The sequence below is a fragment of the Gossypium hirsutum genome, chromosome A03 (genome assembly GCF_007990345.1).
Source record: "Gossypium hirsutum isolate 1008001.06 chromosome A03, Gossypium_hirsutum_v2.1, whole genome shotgun sequence".
NCBI classification, from domain to species: Eukaryota; Viridiplantae; Streptophyta; class Magnoliopsida; order Malvales; family Malvaceae; genus Gossypium; species Gossypium hirsutum.
The window spans coordinates 66,746,106-66,763,788 of record NC_053426.1 but is presented as its reverse complement, the minus strand read 5'-3'; positions in this window follow the sequence as shown (position 1 = coordinate 66,763,788).

Here is a 17,683-nt window from a genome sequence, read left to right as displayed (position 1 = left end):
TTCATTTTAAAACACCGTGTTCCTTTCAATAAAAATTTATTTATTCCTTTTTAATTGAAAATATTCGTATTATAACTAAGTTTTTAAATCACAAATTTGCAATGGCTAATAATCACTAAATCGTTTATTGTTCATATAAAAACCATATAAAAACAATTCATACAATATTACCCCAAAATATTAAAATAGAAATCTTATGCCACAGTTCATAATTTAATAATAAAGTCCAAAAAGTTACTAACACAAACCCAAATTAAAGTCCATAATAAAAATCCAAAATGAATTCATATAGTTCATAAAAGTCCCACATTATTAAAAAAAACCCATGATAAAAAGATCATTAATCCGAGAGCCCCTTTGAATATCCAAATCTGAGCCTGAATTATGAGGATTACCTTAGATACCCTTCTCTGCTACACACCAATATCGAGTTCCCCAAAACTTGTGTAATAGCCCATTTTTCAATGATAATGGAACAGTGGTTTCGGGACCACAAATCCGAGTCAAAAATAAAAATTTATTTTATTTTATTTTATTTTATGGTTGGCATCATGATAGGAAGGTCACATGAAAATTTTGGTACTATAATTTTACCGATTGTGTGTTCAATTAGGGAAAGGACTAAATTGCATAAAATGAAAAAGTTGGGTTCTAGTAGCTATAGGTATCAAATAGCTATGGAATTCAAAACTTAATGTCCTTATATGGTAATTAGACCATTGAAGAGTAGTTAGTAGATATTTTAATGACTCATCCGTGGAAAAATGAGAAAGGGGTAGAGACTAAATTGGAAATAAATAAAATTAATAGATGATAATTAATTAAAAAGAAAAAAATCATCTAACTTCATATCGTCTTCCCCGATTTTTCTATGGAAACCCTAGGAGAGAGGAAGAAAACTTTTCAAGCTTAATAAGGTATGAAATCAAGTCCCATTTTTAGTAATTTCTATATTTTTGGAATTGGGATAGCCTAATCTTTCTATTTAGGGGATTTATTTGAAAAGTTATCAAGGTATGAAATTTGGATCATGGATGAATATGCTGAAAATTAGAAATTTATGGTAGAAAATAAAAAATTATTCATAGATAAACAAATTTTACAAAGCAATTCTTGATGAAAACTTGATTTAGGGACTAAAATGAAAAAATGGAAAAACCCAAGGAAAATTATGAAATTTGTGAAATGTATGTGCTGTAAATGTAATATATAAATTTTGGCTAGGCTTGGAAAAAGGGTTAAATTTCATGAATTTCATTTTCCGAGTCTAGGGAAAAATCAAAATTTTTGAAAAAGACAGGGGCAAAATGGTAATTTTGCCTAGGATGTAATAGGATGCAAATGTATATGAAATGTGATAGATTAATAGTTAAATGTACCCATATAGATCCGGAAAGACCAACCACGGAACTAGATCGAGGAAAACAAAGGGTTTCGGATTAGTTGAAATTCAAATACGAACCATTTTCAATGTAAGTTCGTGTAACTTAAAAATGTATGTTAATATGCTTGAATTGAACTGTATGATTGTATTTGGATGTGTGAGATGATAGATACATAGTGAAATAGTCTTAAGTTGTGTAATATGGACAAATTATCATGTTCCGGTTGGATGTTGAATTTTGATAGGTTAAGAATAATCGTGCATATGTTGCAGATAGAATTTAGCCCGGACAAGTAATTCTAATGTAAGCCCTTTTGAGATTAGGTTATAAATTGGATTTAGCCCGGACGGGTAATCCATATTAATCTCTCTAAAGCATATGTTACGGATAGGATTTAGCTTGGACTGGTAATCCTACTGTAAAATGTACGGCTCAAGAGTGTGCCTTTTTATTATGTACCCTAATGGGTACTTTTGCTCATGTGTATATTACCCGAACATCCATTGAGATTTCAATAGTACAACGGAAAAGATCCTTGATGTTTGGAAAGGTGAAATTATTGGAAGCTAGTAAGGTGATGAACTAGTCTATGTTTCCTTGATATACATATAAGATTATGTGACTAACTTGTTAAATAAGTGTATATGTTTAGGTAACTTACCCAAAATCGATGGAATGTAAATTTATGTATGCTTGTATTAACAAATATGACCGGTAAGTTTATTTTTCTGTTATACGAACTTGCTAAGCATAAAATGCTTACTCCGTTTAATTTTTCTATTTTATAGTGCTCAAAGCTCGTGAAGGTTGGAAGTCGGTCGGAGTAGTCATCACACTATCCACCATCTCATTTTGGCACAAATAGAAATCTCGTTTTGGTATAATTGCATGTATCAGCTTATTTGGCCAATGATGGCTTGTAATTGTTGTTTTGTAATCTAACCATTGGAGTAACTAATGGAGGCCTAATTTTGGCTATTTTTGAAGTAATATTTTGGTAATCACATAAGTGTTTATTATATGATAGTTTTTGGAATTATGTTAGCATATAAGTTTATGATAAGAGTAAGTTTATATCTTTTGAAGCATGAGATAATACCACATGATTGATGGCTAAATTTATGTGAATATAATGTTGGATCGTTAGATATATGCTTGTGAGTTTTGGTGCTGTAACACCCTGAATTTGGGCCTAGAAGTTTTGGGCCTTGAGCATAGGAGCAGTTGAAGGCAGCTTATAATATTTTGTTATGCATGTAAATTTCGTTAATGAAGGCTTGTTTTAGTGGATAAGTGTGCTGAGAAGTGTTGGAGAAGTCCTGGGTTGAAACCTGGACTCTAGCAAAAATTTTGGTTTAAGGTGAATCAAACCCTGAGTGTAGTAGGTAGGCCTGAAGAATATTGTTGGAGAAATTGTGCCACAAAAAGCCTTTTGGTCTAGTGGCAAAGTAGTGCCACATAAGAGGTAGGAAGGTGGCATCATAGAGTTGGCAAGGGGGTCCAAGGTTCGAAACTCATGGCAATCAAAGAGCATTTATTTTGCTAACAGGGGGCGGCAAGAGTTGGTGTTGAATTTAAACTTTGATGATGATGGGATCTCACATCGAGAAGCTAACATAAGAGTGGATGCAAAGCTGGCTTTAAATAGAGAGAACCATGAGGAGAGTAAAGGTACCTTTCTTGGCTGATCCCTTTCGCTTTATGGCGTGCTGTTTGGGTTGGGCGTTGGCTAAGAGTGCTCGGAGCGTAGATTAACTCCAGTCTCCTATTAGGTGTGTATTTCTCACTACTCTAGCTGTAGGATGGCTACTTCAGGCTGCGATGGCCCGAAAGGGTCCATGTAGGCCTACGGGCCCAATTGGATAAGTTGTTTGATTGTGTAGTAACTATTGGACTAGGCTAGGTGAATCTCATATTTGTGGCTAGATTTGGGCTAAAAGGGCCACACGAGCGTGTGGGCCCATTTGGGTCGAGAATGGGCTTTAGGCCCATTCGTATTGTTATCCCTGTTTAGAATACTTTAGTTTACCAAAGTACCCTCGATTTACAGAATTACCGTTTTACCCTCGATTTACAAAATTATTGAAATACCCTTGTAGGGTAGAATTACTAAAATACCCCTATAGGGTAGAATTACCGAAATACCTTCGTAGGATAGAAATACTGAAATACCCCTATAGGGTAGAATTACCGAGATAACCTTGTGGGGTAAAATTACCATTTTGCCCCTAGGGTGTTAATTGATTATTTTGCCCTTGTGGGCAAGTGACTGATTTGGACTGTGTGGTTGACGGATTTGATTGTGAATATATGTTGGTGACATGAATGACTTGACTGTGATTGTTTGATTCAAATATGGGCATGACATTCTATATACATGACATCTTGCATGGGATATGGGTTATATTGATGGAGGAAGTGTTCTGGTGGCTATGCCACAAATATCTGCAATCTGGTGGCTTCGCCACATATATATATATCTGTTCTGGTGGCCTAGCAACAATATCTGTATCTGGTGACTTCGTCACAATATCTGGTAGCCTCGCTGCAATTTCTGGGGTGTGTAGCGGTTGGGTGGGTCGAGTAGTCTCCCCACATGGTGTAAGGTTGGTACGGAGGTGTATACAGCTGGATTGGGTTGGGATTGCATTCACATTCTAATTTTGATTCTATTACCTGATACTGATTTTGATTCTAATTCTGTCACCTAATTTTGATTCTGATTCTGATCCTGATTCTTATTTTGATTCTATTTCTAATAATGTTTCTTATTTTGTAATGGGCTAAGGCCCATCTGGTACTGTCTGCTATAATGGGCTAAGGCCCATCTGGTACTGTCTACTATAATGGGCTAAGGCCCAATTGATACTAAAACTGTAAGTAGGGCTGGGGCCAGACTTTTAATTCTTTTATATGACTGACTGTTCCTTTTATATAGTAGGGGATTTCACACTGAGTTTTCGTAAACTCACATCGTTTATTAACCTTTCAGGTAATTTCCAGCCTTAGACGGATTGGAGCTGCGAGGGGCTCAGAGGAAGCCACACACATTGTTTATGTTACAGTTTTGATTATTACTTTTAAATGTTTTTATGTGGGTTGTAGTAAAGCCGTTGTAATTTTCTGGATTTTAAATTTGGAATTTTATTTATTGTTCTTATAATTACTAGTATTAGAACACGATTTTCCAAAGCAACTACTGCTGTTCAAAACATCACGTATCCACAATTGTTTTTAAATTAAGCTTCTGCAACTGCCAAGATTTTTACAAAGTTGTTAAGAATTTTATTCAGCTGAGGTTTTCTAACGAGGTTTAAAAAGGGTATGAGTTTTTAATTATTAAGAAGGGTTTTTAATGGAAACATGGTTTTCGAAAAACACTTCAATGTGGCACGCCAGATTCGAGCCAAACTTTCAGGCCGAGTTTGGGGTGTTACATTTAGTGGTATCAAAGCCTGGGTTGCAACAACTCGGCTGTGGATTGGGTTTTCAAAGGTTGAATTTCAAAAAATTATTTTCAACCACGTGGTCTATTTGAAGTATTGCTCTTAAAAAGTGTGGCACACCGAGTCTCCGGCCCCTAATCCGTAAGTCTTCTGAATACTTTTGTCTGTTTAGAAAATGAAATACTATGGATTCCTTAGATATAGGTTTGAAATTAAATTTGGTATTTATTTTATGTGGATGTGATGTTTGGATATAGAAATTGTATATATATGTGATAAATATGTGTCTGCTTTAGTGAATAAGTGTTGTATGTATGAGATGTTTCAAGTTCTAGTTGAAGTGTGATAGTGATAGTAGGATCAGAGTGCGCAGCGATAGCGTAGTGGGGTAGATGTTACATGACTACCCTATTAGATGGAAATTTCGGGGACGAAATTTCTTTAAGGGAGGTAGTTATCCTGAATTTGGGCCTAGAAGTTTTGGGCCTTGAGCATAGGAGCAGTTGAAGGCAGCTTATAATATTTTGTTATGCGTGTAAATTTCGTTAACGAAGGCTTGTTTTAGTGGATAAGTGTGCTGAGAAGTGTTGGAGAAGTCCTGGGTTGAAACCTGGACTCTAGCAAAAATTTTGGTTTAAGGTGAATCAAACCCTGAGTGTAGTACGTGGGCCTTAAGAATATTGTTGGAGAAATTGTGCCACAAAAAGCCTTGCGGTCTAGTGGCAAAGTAGTGCCACATAAGAGGCAGGAAGGTGGCATCATAGAGTTGGCAATGGGGTCCAAGGTTTGAAATTCATGGCAATCAAAGAGCATTTATTTTGCTAACAGGGGGCGGCAAGAGTTGGTGTTGAATTTAAACTCTGATGATGGAGGGATCCCACATCGGGAAGCTAACATAAGAGTGGATGCGAAGCTGGCTTTAAATAGAGAGAACCATGAGGAGAGTAAAGGTACCTTTCTTGGCTGATCCCTTTCGCTTTATGGCGTGCTCGTTTGGGTTGGGCATCGGCTAAGAGTGCTCGAAGCGCAGATTAACTCCAGTCTCCTATTAGGTGTGTATTTCTCACTACTCTAGCTGTACGATGGCTACTTAAGGCTGCGATGGGCCGAAAAGGGCCATGTGGGCCCAATAGGCCTACGGGCCTAATTGGATAAGTTGTTTGATTGTGTAGTAACTATTGGACTAGGCTAGGTGAATCTCATATTTGTGGCTAGATTTGGGCTAAAAGGGCCACAGAGCGTGTGGGCCCATTTGGGCCGAGAATGGGCTTTAGGCCTATTCGTATTGTTATCCCTGTTTAGAATACTTTAGTTTACCAAATTAATGAAATACCCTTGACTTGTAAAATTACCAAAGTACCCCTGATTTACAGAATTACCGTTTTACCCTCGATTTACTAAATTATTGAAATACCCTTGTAGGGTAGAATTAATGAAATACCCCTCTAGGGTAGAATTACCGAAATACCCTTGTAGGGTAGAAATACCGAAATACCCCTGTAGGGTAGAATTACCGAGATACCCTTATGGGGTAAAATTACCATTTTGCCCTTAGGATGTTAATTGATTGTTTTGCCCTTGTGGGCAAGTGACTGACTTGGACTTTGTGGTTGACGGATTTGATTGTGAATATATGTTGGTGATATGAATGACTTGACTGTGATCGTGTGATTCAAATATGGGCATGACATTCTATATACATGACATGTTGCATGGGATATGGGTTATATTGATGGAGGAAGTGTTCTGGTGGCTATGCCACAAATATCTGCAATCTGGTGGCTTCGCCACATATATATATCTATCTGTTCTGGTGGCCTAGCCACAATATCTGTATCTGGTGACATCATCACAATATCTGGCAGCCTCGCTGCAATTTCTGTGGTGTGTAGCGGTTGGGTGGGTTAAGTAGTCTCCCCACATGGTGTAAGGTTGGTATGGGGGTGTATATGGCTGGATTGGGTTGGGATTGCATTCACATTCTGATTTTGATTCTGTTACCTAATACTGATTCTAATTCTAATTCTGTCACGTAATTTTGATTCTAATTCTGATTCTGATTCTGTCACCTGATCCTGATTCTGATTCTTATTTTGATTCTAGTTCTAATAATGTTTCTTATTCTGTAATGGGCTAAGGGCCATCTGGTACTGTCTGCTATAATGGGCTAAGGTCCAATTGATACTGAAACTGTAAGTAGGGCTGGGGCCAGACTTTTAATTCTTTTATATGACTGACTGTTCCTTTTATATAGTAGGGGATTTCACACTGAGCTTTCGTAAACTCACCCCGTTTATTAACCTTTTAGGTAATTTCCAGCCTTAGATGAATCGGAGTTGCGAGGGGCTCGGAGGAAGCCGCACACATTATTTATGTTACAGTTTTGATTATTACTTTTAAATGTTTTTATGTGGGTTGTAGTAAAGCCGTTGTAATTTTCTGGATTTCAAATTTGGAATTTTATTTATTTTTCTTATAATTGCTAGTATTAGAACACGGTTTTCCAAAGCAACTACTGTTGTTCAAAACATCACGTATCCACAATTGTTTTTAAATTAAGCTTTCGCAACTGACAAGATTTTTACAAAGTTGTTAAGAATGTTATTCAGCTGAGGTTTTCTAACGAGGTTTAAAAAGGGTATAAGTTTTTAATTATTAAGAAGGGTTTTTAATGGAAACATGGTTTTCAAAAAACACTTCAATGTGGCGCGCCAGATTCGAGCCAAACTTCCAGGCCGTGTTTGGGGTGTTACATTTAGTGGTATCAGAGCCTGGGTTGCAACAACTCGGCTGTGGATTGGGTTTTCAAAGGTTGAATTTCAAAAAATTATTTTCAACCACGTGGTCTATTTGAAGTATTGCTCTTAAAAAGTGTGGCACACCGAGTCTCCGGCCCCTAATCCGTAAGTCTTCTGAATACTTTTGTCTATTTAGATATTGAAATATTGTGGATTCCTTAGATATAGGTCTAAATTTACATTTGGTATTTATTTTATGTGCGTGTGATGTTTGGATATAGAAATTGTATATATATGTGATAAATATGTGTCTGCTTCAGTGAATAAGTGTTGTATGTATGAGATGTTTCAAGTTCTAGTTGAAGTGTGATAGTGATAGTAGGATCAGAGTGCGCAGCGGTAGCGTAGTGGGGTAGATGTTACATGACTACCCTGTTAGATGGAAATTTCGGGGACGAAATTTCTTTAAGGGAGGTAGTTATCCTGAATTTGGGCCTAGAAGTTTTAGGCCTTGAGCATGGGAGCGGTTGAAGGCAGCTTATAATATTTCGTTATGCATGTAAATTTCGTTAATGAAGGCTTGTTTTAGTGGATAAGTGTGCTGAGAAGTGTTGGAGAAGTCCTAGGTTGAAACCTGGACTCTAGCAAAAAATTTGCTTTAAGGTGAATCAAACCCTGAGTGTAGTAGGTAGGCCTTAAGAATATTGTTGGAGAAATTGTGCCACAAAAAGCCTTGTGGTCTAGTGGCAAAGTAGTGCCACATAAGAGGCAGGAAGGTGGCATCATAGAGTTGGCAATGGGGTTCAAGGTTCGAAACTCATGGCAATCAAAAAGCATTTATGTTGTTAACAGGGGGCGGCAAGAGTTGGTGTTGAATTTAAACTCTGATGATGGAGGGATCCCACATCGGGAAGCTAACATAAGAGTGGATGCGAAGCTGGCTTTAAATAGAGAGAACCATGAGGAGAGTAAAGGTACCTTTCTTGGCTGATCCCTTTCGCTTTATGGCGTGCTCGTTTGGGTTGGGCGTCGGCTAAGAGTGCTCGGAGCGCAGATTAACTCCAGTCTCCTATTAGGTGTGTATTTCTCACTACTCTAGCTGTAGGATGGCTACTTAAGGCTGCGATTGGCCGAAAAGGGCCATGTGGGCCCAATAGGCCTACGGGCCCAATTGGATAAGTTGTTTGATTGTGTAGTAACTATTGGACTAGGCTAGGTGAATCTCATATTTGTGGCTAGATTTGGGCTAAAAGGGCCACACGAGCGTGTGGGCTCATTTGGGCCGAGAATGGGCTTTAGGCCCATTCGTATTGTTATCCCTGTTTAGAATACTTTAGTTTACCAAATTACTAAAATACCCTTGACTTGTAAAATTACCAAAGTACCCCCGATTTACAGAATTACCGTTTTACCCTCGATTTACTAAATTATTGAAATACCCTTGTAGGGTAGAATTACTGAAATACCCCTCTAGGGTAGAATTACCGAAATACCCTTGTAGGGTAGAAATACCGAAATACCCCTGTAGGGTAGAATTACTGAGATACCCTTATGGGGTAAAATTACCATTTTGCCCTTAGGGTGTTAATTGATTGTTTTGCCCTTGTGGGCAAGTGACTGACTTGGACTGTGTGGTTGACGGATTTAATTGTGAATATATGTTGGTGATATGAATGACTTGAATGTGATCGTGTGATTCAAATATGGGCATGACATTCTATTACATGACATGTTGCATGGGATATGGGTTATATTGATGGAGGAAGTGTTCTGGTGGCTATGCCACAAATATCTGCAATCTGGTGGCTTCGCCACATATATATATCTGTTCTGGTGGCCTGGCCACAATATCTGTATCTGGTGACTTCATCCCAATATCTGGCAGCCTCGCTGCAATTTCTGTGGTGTGTAGCGGTTGGGTGGGTCGAGCAGTCTCCCCACATGGTGTAAGGTTGGTATGGGGGTGTATACGGCTGGATTGGGTTAGGATTGCATTCACATTCTGATTTTGATTCTGTTACCTGATACTGATTCTAATTCTAATTCTGTCACGTAATTTTGATTCTGATTCTGATTCTGATTCTGTCACCTGATCCTGATTCTGATTCTTATTTTGATTCTAGTTCTAATAATGTTTCTTATTCTGTAATGGGCTAAGGCCCATCTGGTACTGTCTGCTATAATGGGCTAAGGCCCACTTGATACTAAAACTGTAAGTAAGTCTGGGGCCGGGCTTTTAATTCTTTTATATGATTGACTGTTCCTTTTATATAGTAGGGGATTTCACACTGAGTTTTCGTAAACTCACCCCGTTTATTAACCTTTCAGGTAATTTTTAGCCTTAGACGGATCGGAGCTGCGAGGGGCTCGGAGGAAGCCACACACATTGTTTATGTTTCAGTTTTGATTATTACTTTTAAATGTTTTTATGTGGGTTGTAGTAAAGCCATTGTAATTTTGTGGATTTCAAATTTGGAATTTGATTTATTGTTCTTATAATTGCTAGTATTAGAACATGATTTTCCAAAGTAACTACTATTGTTCAAAACATCATGTATCCGCAATTATTTTTAAATTAAGCTTCCACAACTGCCAAGATTTTTACAAAGTTGTTAAGAATGTTATTCAGCTGAGGTTTTCTAACGAGGTTTAAAAAGGGTATAAGTTTTTAATTATTAAGAAGGGTTTTTAATGGAAACATGGTTTTCGAAAAACACTTTAATATGGCACGCCAGATTCGAGCCAAACTTCCAGGCTGAGTTTGGGGTGTTACCGGTGCAAGAAAATGGTAAGTTTTTGGATAAAAATGAGGGTAGAAAATGGCTTTATTTTGTCCACACGGGCAGACACACACAGCTTGTCCCATGTGCATGTGGTCCGACCGTGTGTCCCCTGTAACTGATAAATGAGAAACAAAATGCTTAGAATTGGGCACACGGGTAGAGACACGAGCGTGTGTCTCTGTCGTGTGGTTGACACGACCTTGAACACGGGCATGTTACATGGTCGTGTGAAAACTGCACCTAAAATTTGAAAATAAAATTTGCCACACGGCCTAGCACATCGGTGTATGGCTTGGCCACGCGACTTCAATTTATTCATGCCTTAAAAGTCAGAGAGTTACACGGGTTAGGGACACAGGCGTGTGTAGTACACAGCTCGACCACAGAAGCGTGTCCCTAGACCACTCGGGCGTGTGAGCCCTGCAACCTTAGAAAGTTTTTGAAATGCTGTGAAAAATTTTATGAGTTTTCGATTAAGTCCCGACTTGATTGTAATGCTCATATTGGGCCTCGAGGGTCTAATTAAGGGACATTCTGAATGATCTCGGTAATTGAATAGCGATAAATTGTAAAGTGTTCTAAATGTTTCGGTAATGCTTTGAATCCCTATTCCGATGATGAATACGAGTTAGGGGTGTTACATTTAGTGGTATCAGAGCTACGGTTTAGCTAATTCTCAGAATAACATAGTAAGTTCGAGTCTAGCTATACATGCCATTATATAAATTATGATAGTGTGATATCTCCTGACCACTTTTAAATGTATTTTCATATAGTAATGTCTTCTATCCAAGATAGAGCCAAGACTGAGGAAACTGATAGCGCTACTCAAGCTTCCATGCAACGAGCTACATCTACTTGTAGTAGAAGGCCCGTATCTGAGGGCCGAAGTAAGGCGGCGAAAGCAGCCTTATTTCAATTGATGGATGAATGGTTTAGTGAATATATGAGAATAAACCCTGCTGTTCAATGACCTCCCCCACCTGCTTCACAACATGATGAAATGCCACAGGATGCTAGACTTGTTAGAATTGTTAAGGCTCCAGGAGATAAAGCCAGAAAACATGAGGCTGAAGAATTTAGGGCTACGACCGATGACAATCCAGAGAGGGTCGAGTTCTAGCTGGAAAATACTATTCGGGCTCTAGATGAGTTATCATGTACACCAGCCGAATGTCTGAAATGTGCGGTATCTTTGTTGAAAGACACATCCTACCATTGGTGGAAAATCATATCTTCTGTGGTACCAAGGGAAAATATTACATGGGAATTTTTCCAAACAGTGTTTAAAATAAAGTATACTAGTTAGAGATTCCTTGACCAGAGAAAGAAGGAATTTCTAGAGTTCAAATAGGGAAATATGACAGTATTCGAGTATGAACGAGAATTTGTTAGATTGAGTAAGTATGCTAGTGAATGGGTTTAGACTGAAGTCAAAATGTGCAAACAATTTGAAGAAGGGCTAAAAGAAGATATCAAGCTGTTAATTGGAATTAAAAAAATTCGTGGTGTTGGCTGAATGAGTACACAAGGCTGAAGAATTAAGCAAAGAAAAGAGGCAAGCGAAAAGGGAAGCTCGAGTTATGAGCAAAATATTTATGAACAAGATGAAATCATCTGCTTCAAAGAAATGAAAGAATTATCATGAGCGTTTTGTTACATCAATGGAATATTCGGAAAGGAATGAAATTCTAAATGCACCAACCCGAGGTCTTTATCTCCCTTAACAACCAGTGTTGGGAGTGTTGGAAACCCCAAAACACGATGCAATGTCTGTAATAAATTGCATTTTAGAGAGTGCCGAATGAGAAGTGGGGCTTACTTTAAGTGTGGTTCTCTCGACCATTTTCTTAAAGACTGCCCAGAAAGGGTTGAGAAAGACATTGAATAGACCCTGAAGCTGAGTAATCCTATCTTGAGGCGTAGACCACCATAGTATTTCAAAAATGTCGGTGGTAGTGATAGTGCTGCAAAAGATTCAATAGCTAAATCTGAGGCTCGGGCTCTGGCAAGATCATATGCAATACGTGCAAGAGAAGATGCTTTGGCACCAGATGTTATCACTGCAATATCAGCATAGAGATATATTAAAAAGGGGTATGAGGCTTATCTTACTATTGTACTGGATACCAAAGTATCAGAGTTGAAAATCAAGTTGGTGCCGGTTGTTTGTAAATTTCATGAGGTATTTCCAAAAGAACTGTCTAGTTTACCTCCAACTATAGAGGTGGAATTTTCCATAGACGTTGTACCAGGGATGACGCCGATATTAATAGTAGCATATAGAATGGCTCCTGCTGAATTGAAAGAGCTGAAGGTACAATTGCAAGAGTTGATTGATAAAGGATTTGCCTAACCTAGCTTTTCATCATAGGGTGCACCAATATTGTTTGTAAGGAAGAAAGATGGATCATTGAGATTATTCATCAATTACAGACAGCTTAATAAAGTCATAGTAAAGAATAAGAACTCGTTACCTCGTATAGATGACTTGTTTGATCAATTAAAAGATGCCACTATATTTTCAAAAGTTGATCTACGATCTGGTTACTATCAGCTACGAGTAAAAGATTCAGATGTGCCGAAGATAACTTTCAGAATTAGATATAGGTATTATGAGTTTTTGGTGATGCCATTTGGATTAACAAATGCCTCAGCGATATTTATGGATTTAATGAACATTATTTTCAGACCATACCTTGATAGGTTCGTGGTTGTTTTTATGGATGATATTTTGGTTTACTCTCGGGATGTGAATGAGCTTGCTGAGCTTCTGAGAATTGTTTTGTAAATTTTGCATGAGAAACAATTGTATGCTAAATTTAGTAAATGTGAATTTTGGCTATGGGAAGTTAGTTTCCTTGGACATGTTGCATTTGCAGAGGGTATAAGGGTGGATTCGAACAAAATTTCAGCTATTGTAAGTTGGAAGCCACCGAGGAATATTTCAGAAGTCAGAAGTTTTCTGGGACTAGTAGGATATTATTGGAGATTTGTTAAAAGGTTTTCAATGATAGCTTCTCTGATGACTCGATTGTTGCAAAATGAAGTGAAATTCGACTGGACTGGTAAGTGCCAACAAAGTTTTGATAGATTGAAAGCTTTATGGACGGAAGTACCCATATTAGTCCAACCTGAATCGGGTAAGGAATTTATAGTTTACAGCGATGCCTTATTGAATGGTTTGGGATGTGTATTGATGCAAGATGGTAAAGTAGTGGCTTATGCATCTAGTTAGCTAAAAGGCATGAAAGAAATTACCTAGTACATGACCTTGAATTAGCAGCTATTGTTTTTGCATTGAAAATATGACGACATTATCTTCTTGGTGAAAAATTTCACATCTTTATAGATAAAAAAAGTCTGAAGTATTTAATGACAAAGAAAGAACTGAATTTGAGACAACGTAGGCGATTGGAATTATTGAAAGATTATGATCTCGTTATTGATTACTATCCGAGGAAAGCTAATGTAATGGTGGATGCCTTGAGCTAAAAATCGTTATGTGCCTTACGAGATTGAACACCCAGTTGTCTTTATCTGATGATGGTTCAATCATAGTTGAGTTAAAAATTAGACCGACATTTTTGCAATAGATCTCTGAAGCTTAGAAAAATGATAGTAAGTTACAAGAAAAACAAATACAAAGTGAATCAATTCCTGACTCAGAATTCCAGGTCGGGACTGATGGTTGTTTGTTATTCAAAGGCAGAGTATGTGTACCAAAAATTTCAGAACTAGTACAGAAGATTTTGAATGAAGCTCATAATGGTAACATGTCTATACATCCTGGTAGTAATAAGATGCATAGTTACTTGAAAAAGATGTACTGGTGGCCAAAAATGAAATGGGATATTTCTAAATTTGTATCGAAGTGTTTGATATGTCAATAAGTGTAGGCTGAACATCAAGTACCTTCGGGATTATTGCAGCCAATTACAATACCAAAATGGAAATGGGAAAGAGTTACCATGGACTTTATAACGGGATTACCTTTATCACCGAAAAAGAAAGATGCCATCTGGGTAATTTTCAATCATTTAACGAAGTCTGCACACTTTATCCCGGTACGTATGGATTTTTCATTGGATAGTTTGGCTGAATTATATGTTTCTGAAATTGTAAGACTGCATGGAGTGCCAATTTCCATTATTTTAGATAGAGATCCTCGGTTTACATCCCAATTTTGGAGTAAGTTGCAAGAAGCTTTGGGCACTCGTCTACACTTTAGTACTACATTCCATCCTCAAACAGATGGACAATCTGAAGGTGTGATACAGATTTTAGAAGACATGCTTCGGTGTTGTGTACTTGAATTTGGAGGTAACTAGGAAAAATACTTGCCTTTGATTGAATTTGCTTACAATAACAGTTATCAGTCCAGACTTAGAATGGTGTCGTATAAGGCTCTATATGGTCGTAAATGTAGAAATCCATTGTATTGGATAGAGTTAAGTGAGAAAAAGATACACGGAGTTGACTTGATCTGGGAAACCGGAGATAAGGTGAAGATAATTCGAGACAGTTTAAAAGCATCATCAGACCGTCAAAAGTTTTTGTCGATTTAAAGTGGAAAGAGATAGAATTTCATGTTGGTGATAAAGTATTCTTGAAAGTGTCACCTTTGAAGAAAGTTCCCCAATTTGGCCATAAAGGAAAACTGAGTTCACGATTCATCGGGCCATATGAGATCATTGAAAGAATCGGACCTATTGCATATCGGTTAGCATTACCACCGGAGCTTGATAAAATTCATAATGTGTTTTATGTGTCCACGCTACAACGATATGATCAGATCCTTCACACGTTATTACTCCAATAGAATTTGAAATTCAGCATCACATGACCTACAATGAATTACCGATTAAAACACTAGCATATGAGACGAAAGAGCTAAGAAATAAAATGGCGGCATCGGTAAAAGTTCTATGGCAATGACATGGATTAGAGGAAACTACCTGGGATCCTGAGGATACTATGAGGAAGCAATACTCTAACCTCTTTTCTGGTAAGAATTTTCGAGGACAAAAATTTCTAAGGAGGAGAGGTGTAACAGCTCATTTTTTGGAGAGATCGGAATAGTGGTTTTGGGACCACAAATCTGAGCCAAAAATCAAATTTTATTTTATTTTATTTTATGGTTGGCATCTTGATAGGAAGGTCACATGAAAATTTTGGCACAAAAAATTTACCGATTGTGTATTCAATTAATGAAAGGACTAAATTGCATAAAATGAGAAAGTTGGGTTCAAGTAGCTATAAGTATCAAATAAATATGGGATTCAAAACTTAAGGTCCTTATATGGTAATTAGACCATTGAAGAGTAGTTAGTAGATATTTTAATGACTCATCCATGGAAAATTGAGAAAAGGGTAGGGACTAAATTGGAAATGAATAAAATTAATAGATGATAATCAAGTAAAAATAAAAAAATCATCCAATTTCATATCATCTTCCCGAATTTTTCTATGGAAACCCTAAGAGAGAGGAAGAAAACTATTCAAGCTTAATAAGGTATGAAATCAAGTCTCATTTTTAGTAATCTATATATTTTTGGAATCGAGATAGCCTAATCTTTCTATTTAGGGGATTTATTTAAAAGTTATCAAGTATGAAATTTGGGTCATGGATGGATATGCTAAAAATTAGAAATTTATGGTATAAAATGAAAAGTTATTCATAGATAAACAACTTTTACAAAGCAACTCTTGTTGAAAACTTGATTTAGGGACTAAAATGAAAAAATGGTAAAATTGATGGAAAATTCTAAAATTTATGAAATGTAAGTGTTGTAAATGTAATATATAAATTTTTGCTAGGCTTGGTAAATGTAATATATAAATTTCTGCTAGGCTTGGAAAGAGGGTTAAATTTCATGAACTTATTTTTCGAGTAAATGGACAAAATTGAAATTTTTAAAAAAGATAGGGCAAAATGGTAATTTTTCCTAGGATGTAATAGGATGCAAATGTATATGACACGTGATAGATTAATAGTTAAATTTACCCATATAGATCTAGAAAGACAACCACGAAACTAGATCGAGGAAAGCAAAAGGTTTCAAATTAGTTGAATTTCAAATACGAACCATTATCAAAGTAAGTTCATGTAACTTAAAAATGTATGTTAATATGCTTGAATTGAATTGTATGATTGTGTTGAGATGTGTGAGATAATATATACATAATGAAATAGTCTTAAGTTGTGTAATATGGACAAATTATCATGTTCCAATTGAATGTTGAATTTTGATGGGTTAAGAATAATAGTGCATATGTTGCAGATAGAATTTAGCCCAGACGGGTAATTCTAATGTATGCCCTCTTGAACTTATGTTATAAATTGGATTTAGCCAGACAAGTAATCCATATTAAGCTCTCTAGAACATATCCTACGGATAGGATTTAGCTTAGACTGGTAATCCTACTATAAAATGTACGGCTCAAGAGTGCGCCTTTTTATTATGTACCCTAATGGGTACTTTTGCACATATGTATATTACCCGAACATCCATCAAGATTTCAATAGTTCAACGAAAAAGACCCTTGAAGTGTGGAAAGGTGAAATTAATGGAAGCTTGTAAGGTGATGAGCTCGTCTATGTTTACTTGATATTCATATGAGATTATGTGACTAACTTGTTGAATAAGTGTATGTGTTTAGGTAACTTACCCAAAATCGATGGAATGTAAATTTATGTATGCTTGTATTAACAAATATGACTGGTAAGTTTATTTTTCTATTATATGAGCTTACTATGCACAAATGCTTACTCCGTTTAATTTTCCTTATTTTATAGCGCTCAAAACTTGCGAAGGTTGGAAGTCGGTCGGAGCAGTCAGCAAACTATCCACTATCTCATTTTGGTACAAATAGAAATCTTGTTTTAGTATAATGGCATGTATAAGCTTATTTGGCCAATGATGGCTTGCAATTGTTGTTTTGTAATCTAGCCATTGGAATGGCTAGTGGTGGCCTAAGTTTGGCTATTTTTGAAGTAATATTTTGGTAATCACATAAGTGTTTATTATATGTTAGTTGTTGGAATTATGTTAGTATATAAGTTTATGATAAGAGTAAGGTTATATCTTTTGAAGCATGAGATAATACCACATGATTGATGGCTAAATTTATGTGAATATGATGTTGGATTCGTAGATATATGCTTGTGAGTTTTGGTGTAGGAAAATGGTAAGTTTTAGGTGACAAATGAGGCTAGGAAATGGCTTTATTTTGTCCACATGGGTAGACACACGGGCGTGTGTCTTGGCTGTGTGTGACACACAGCTTGTCCCATAGGCATGTGGTCTGGTCGTGTGTCCCCTGCAACT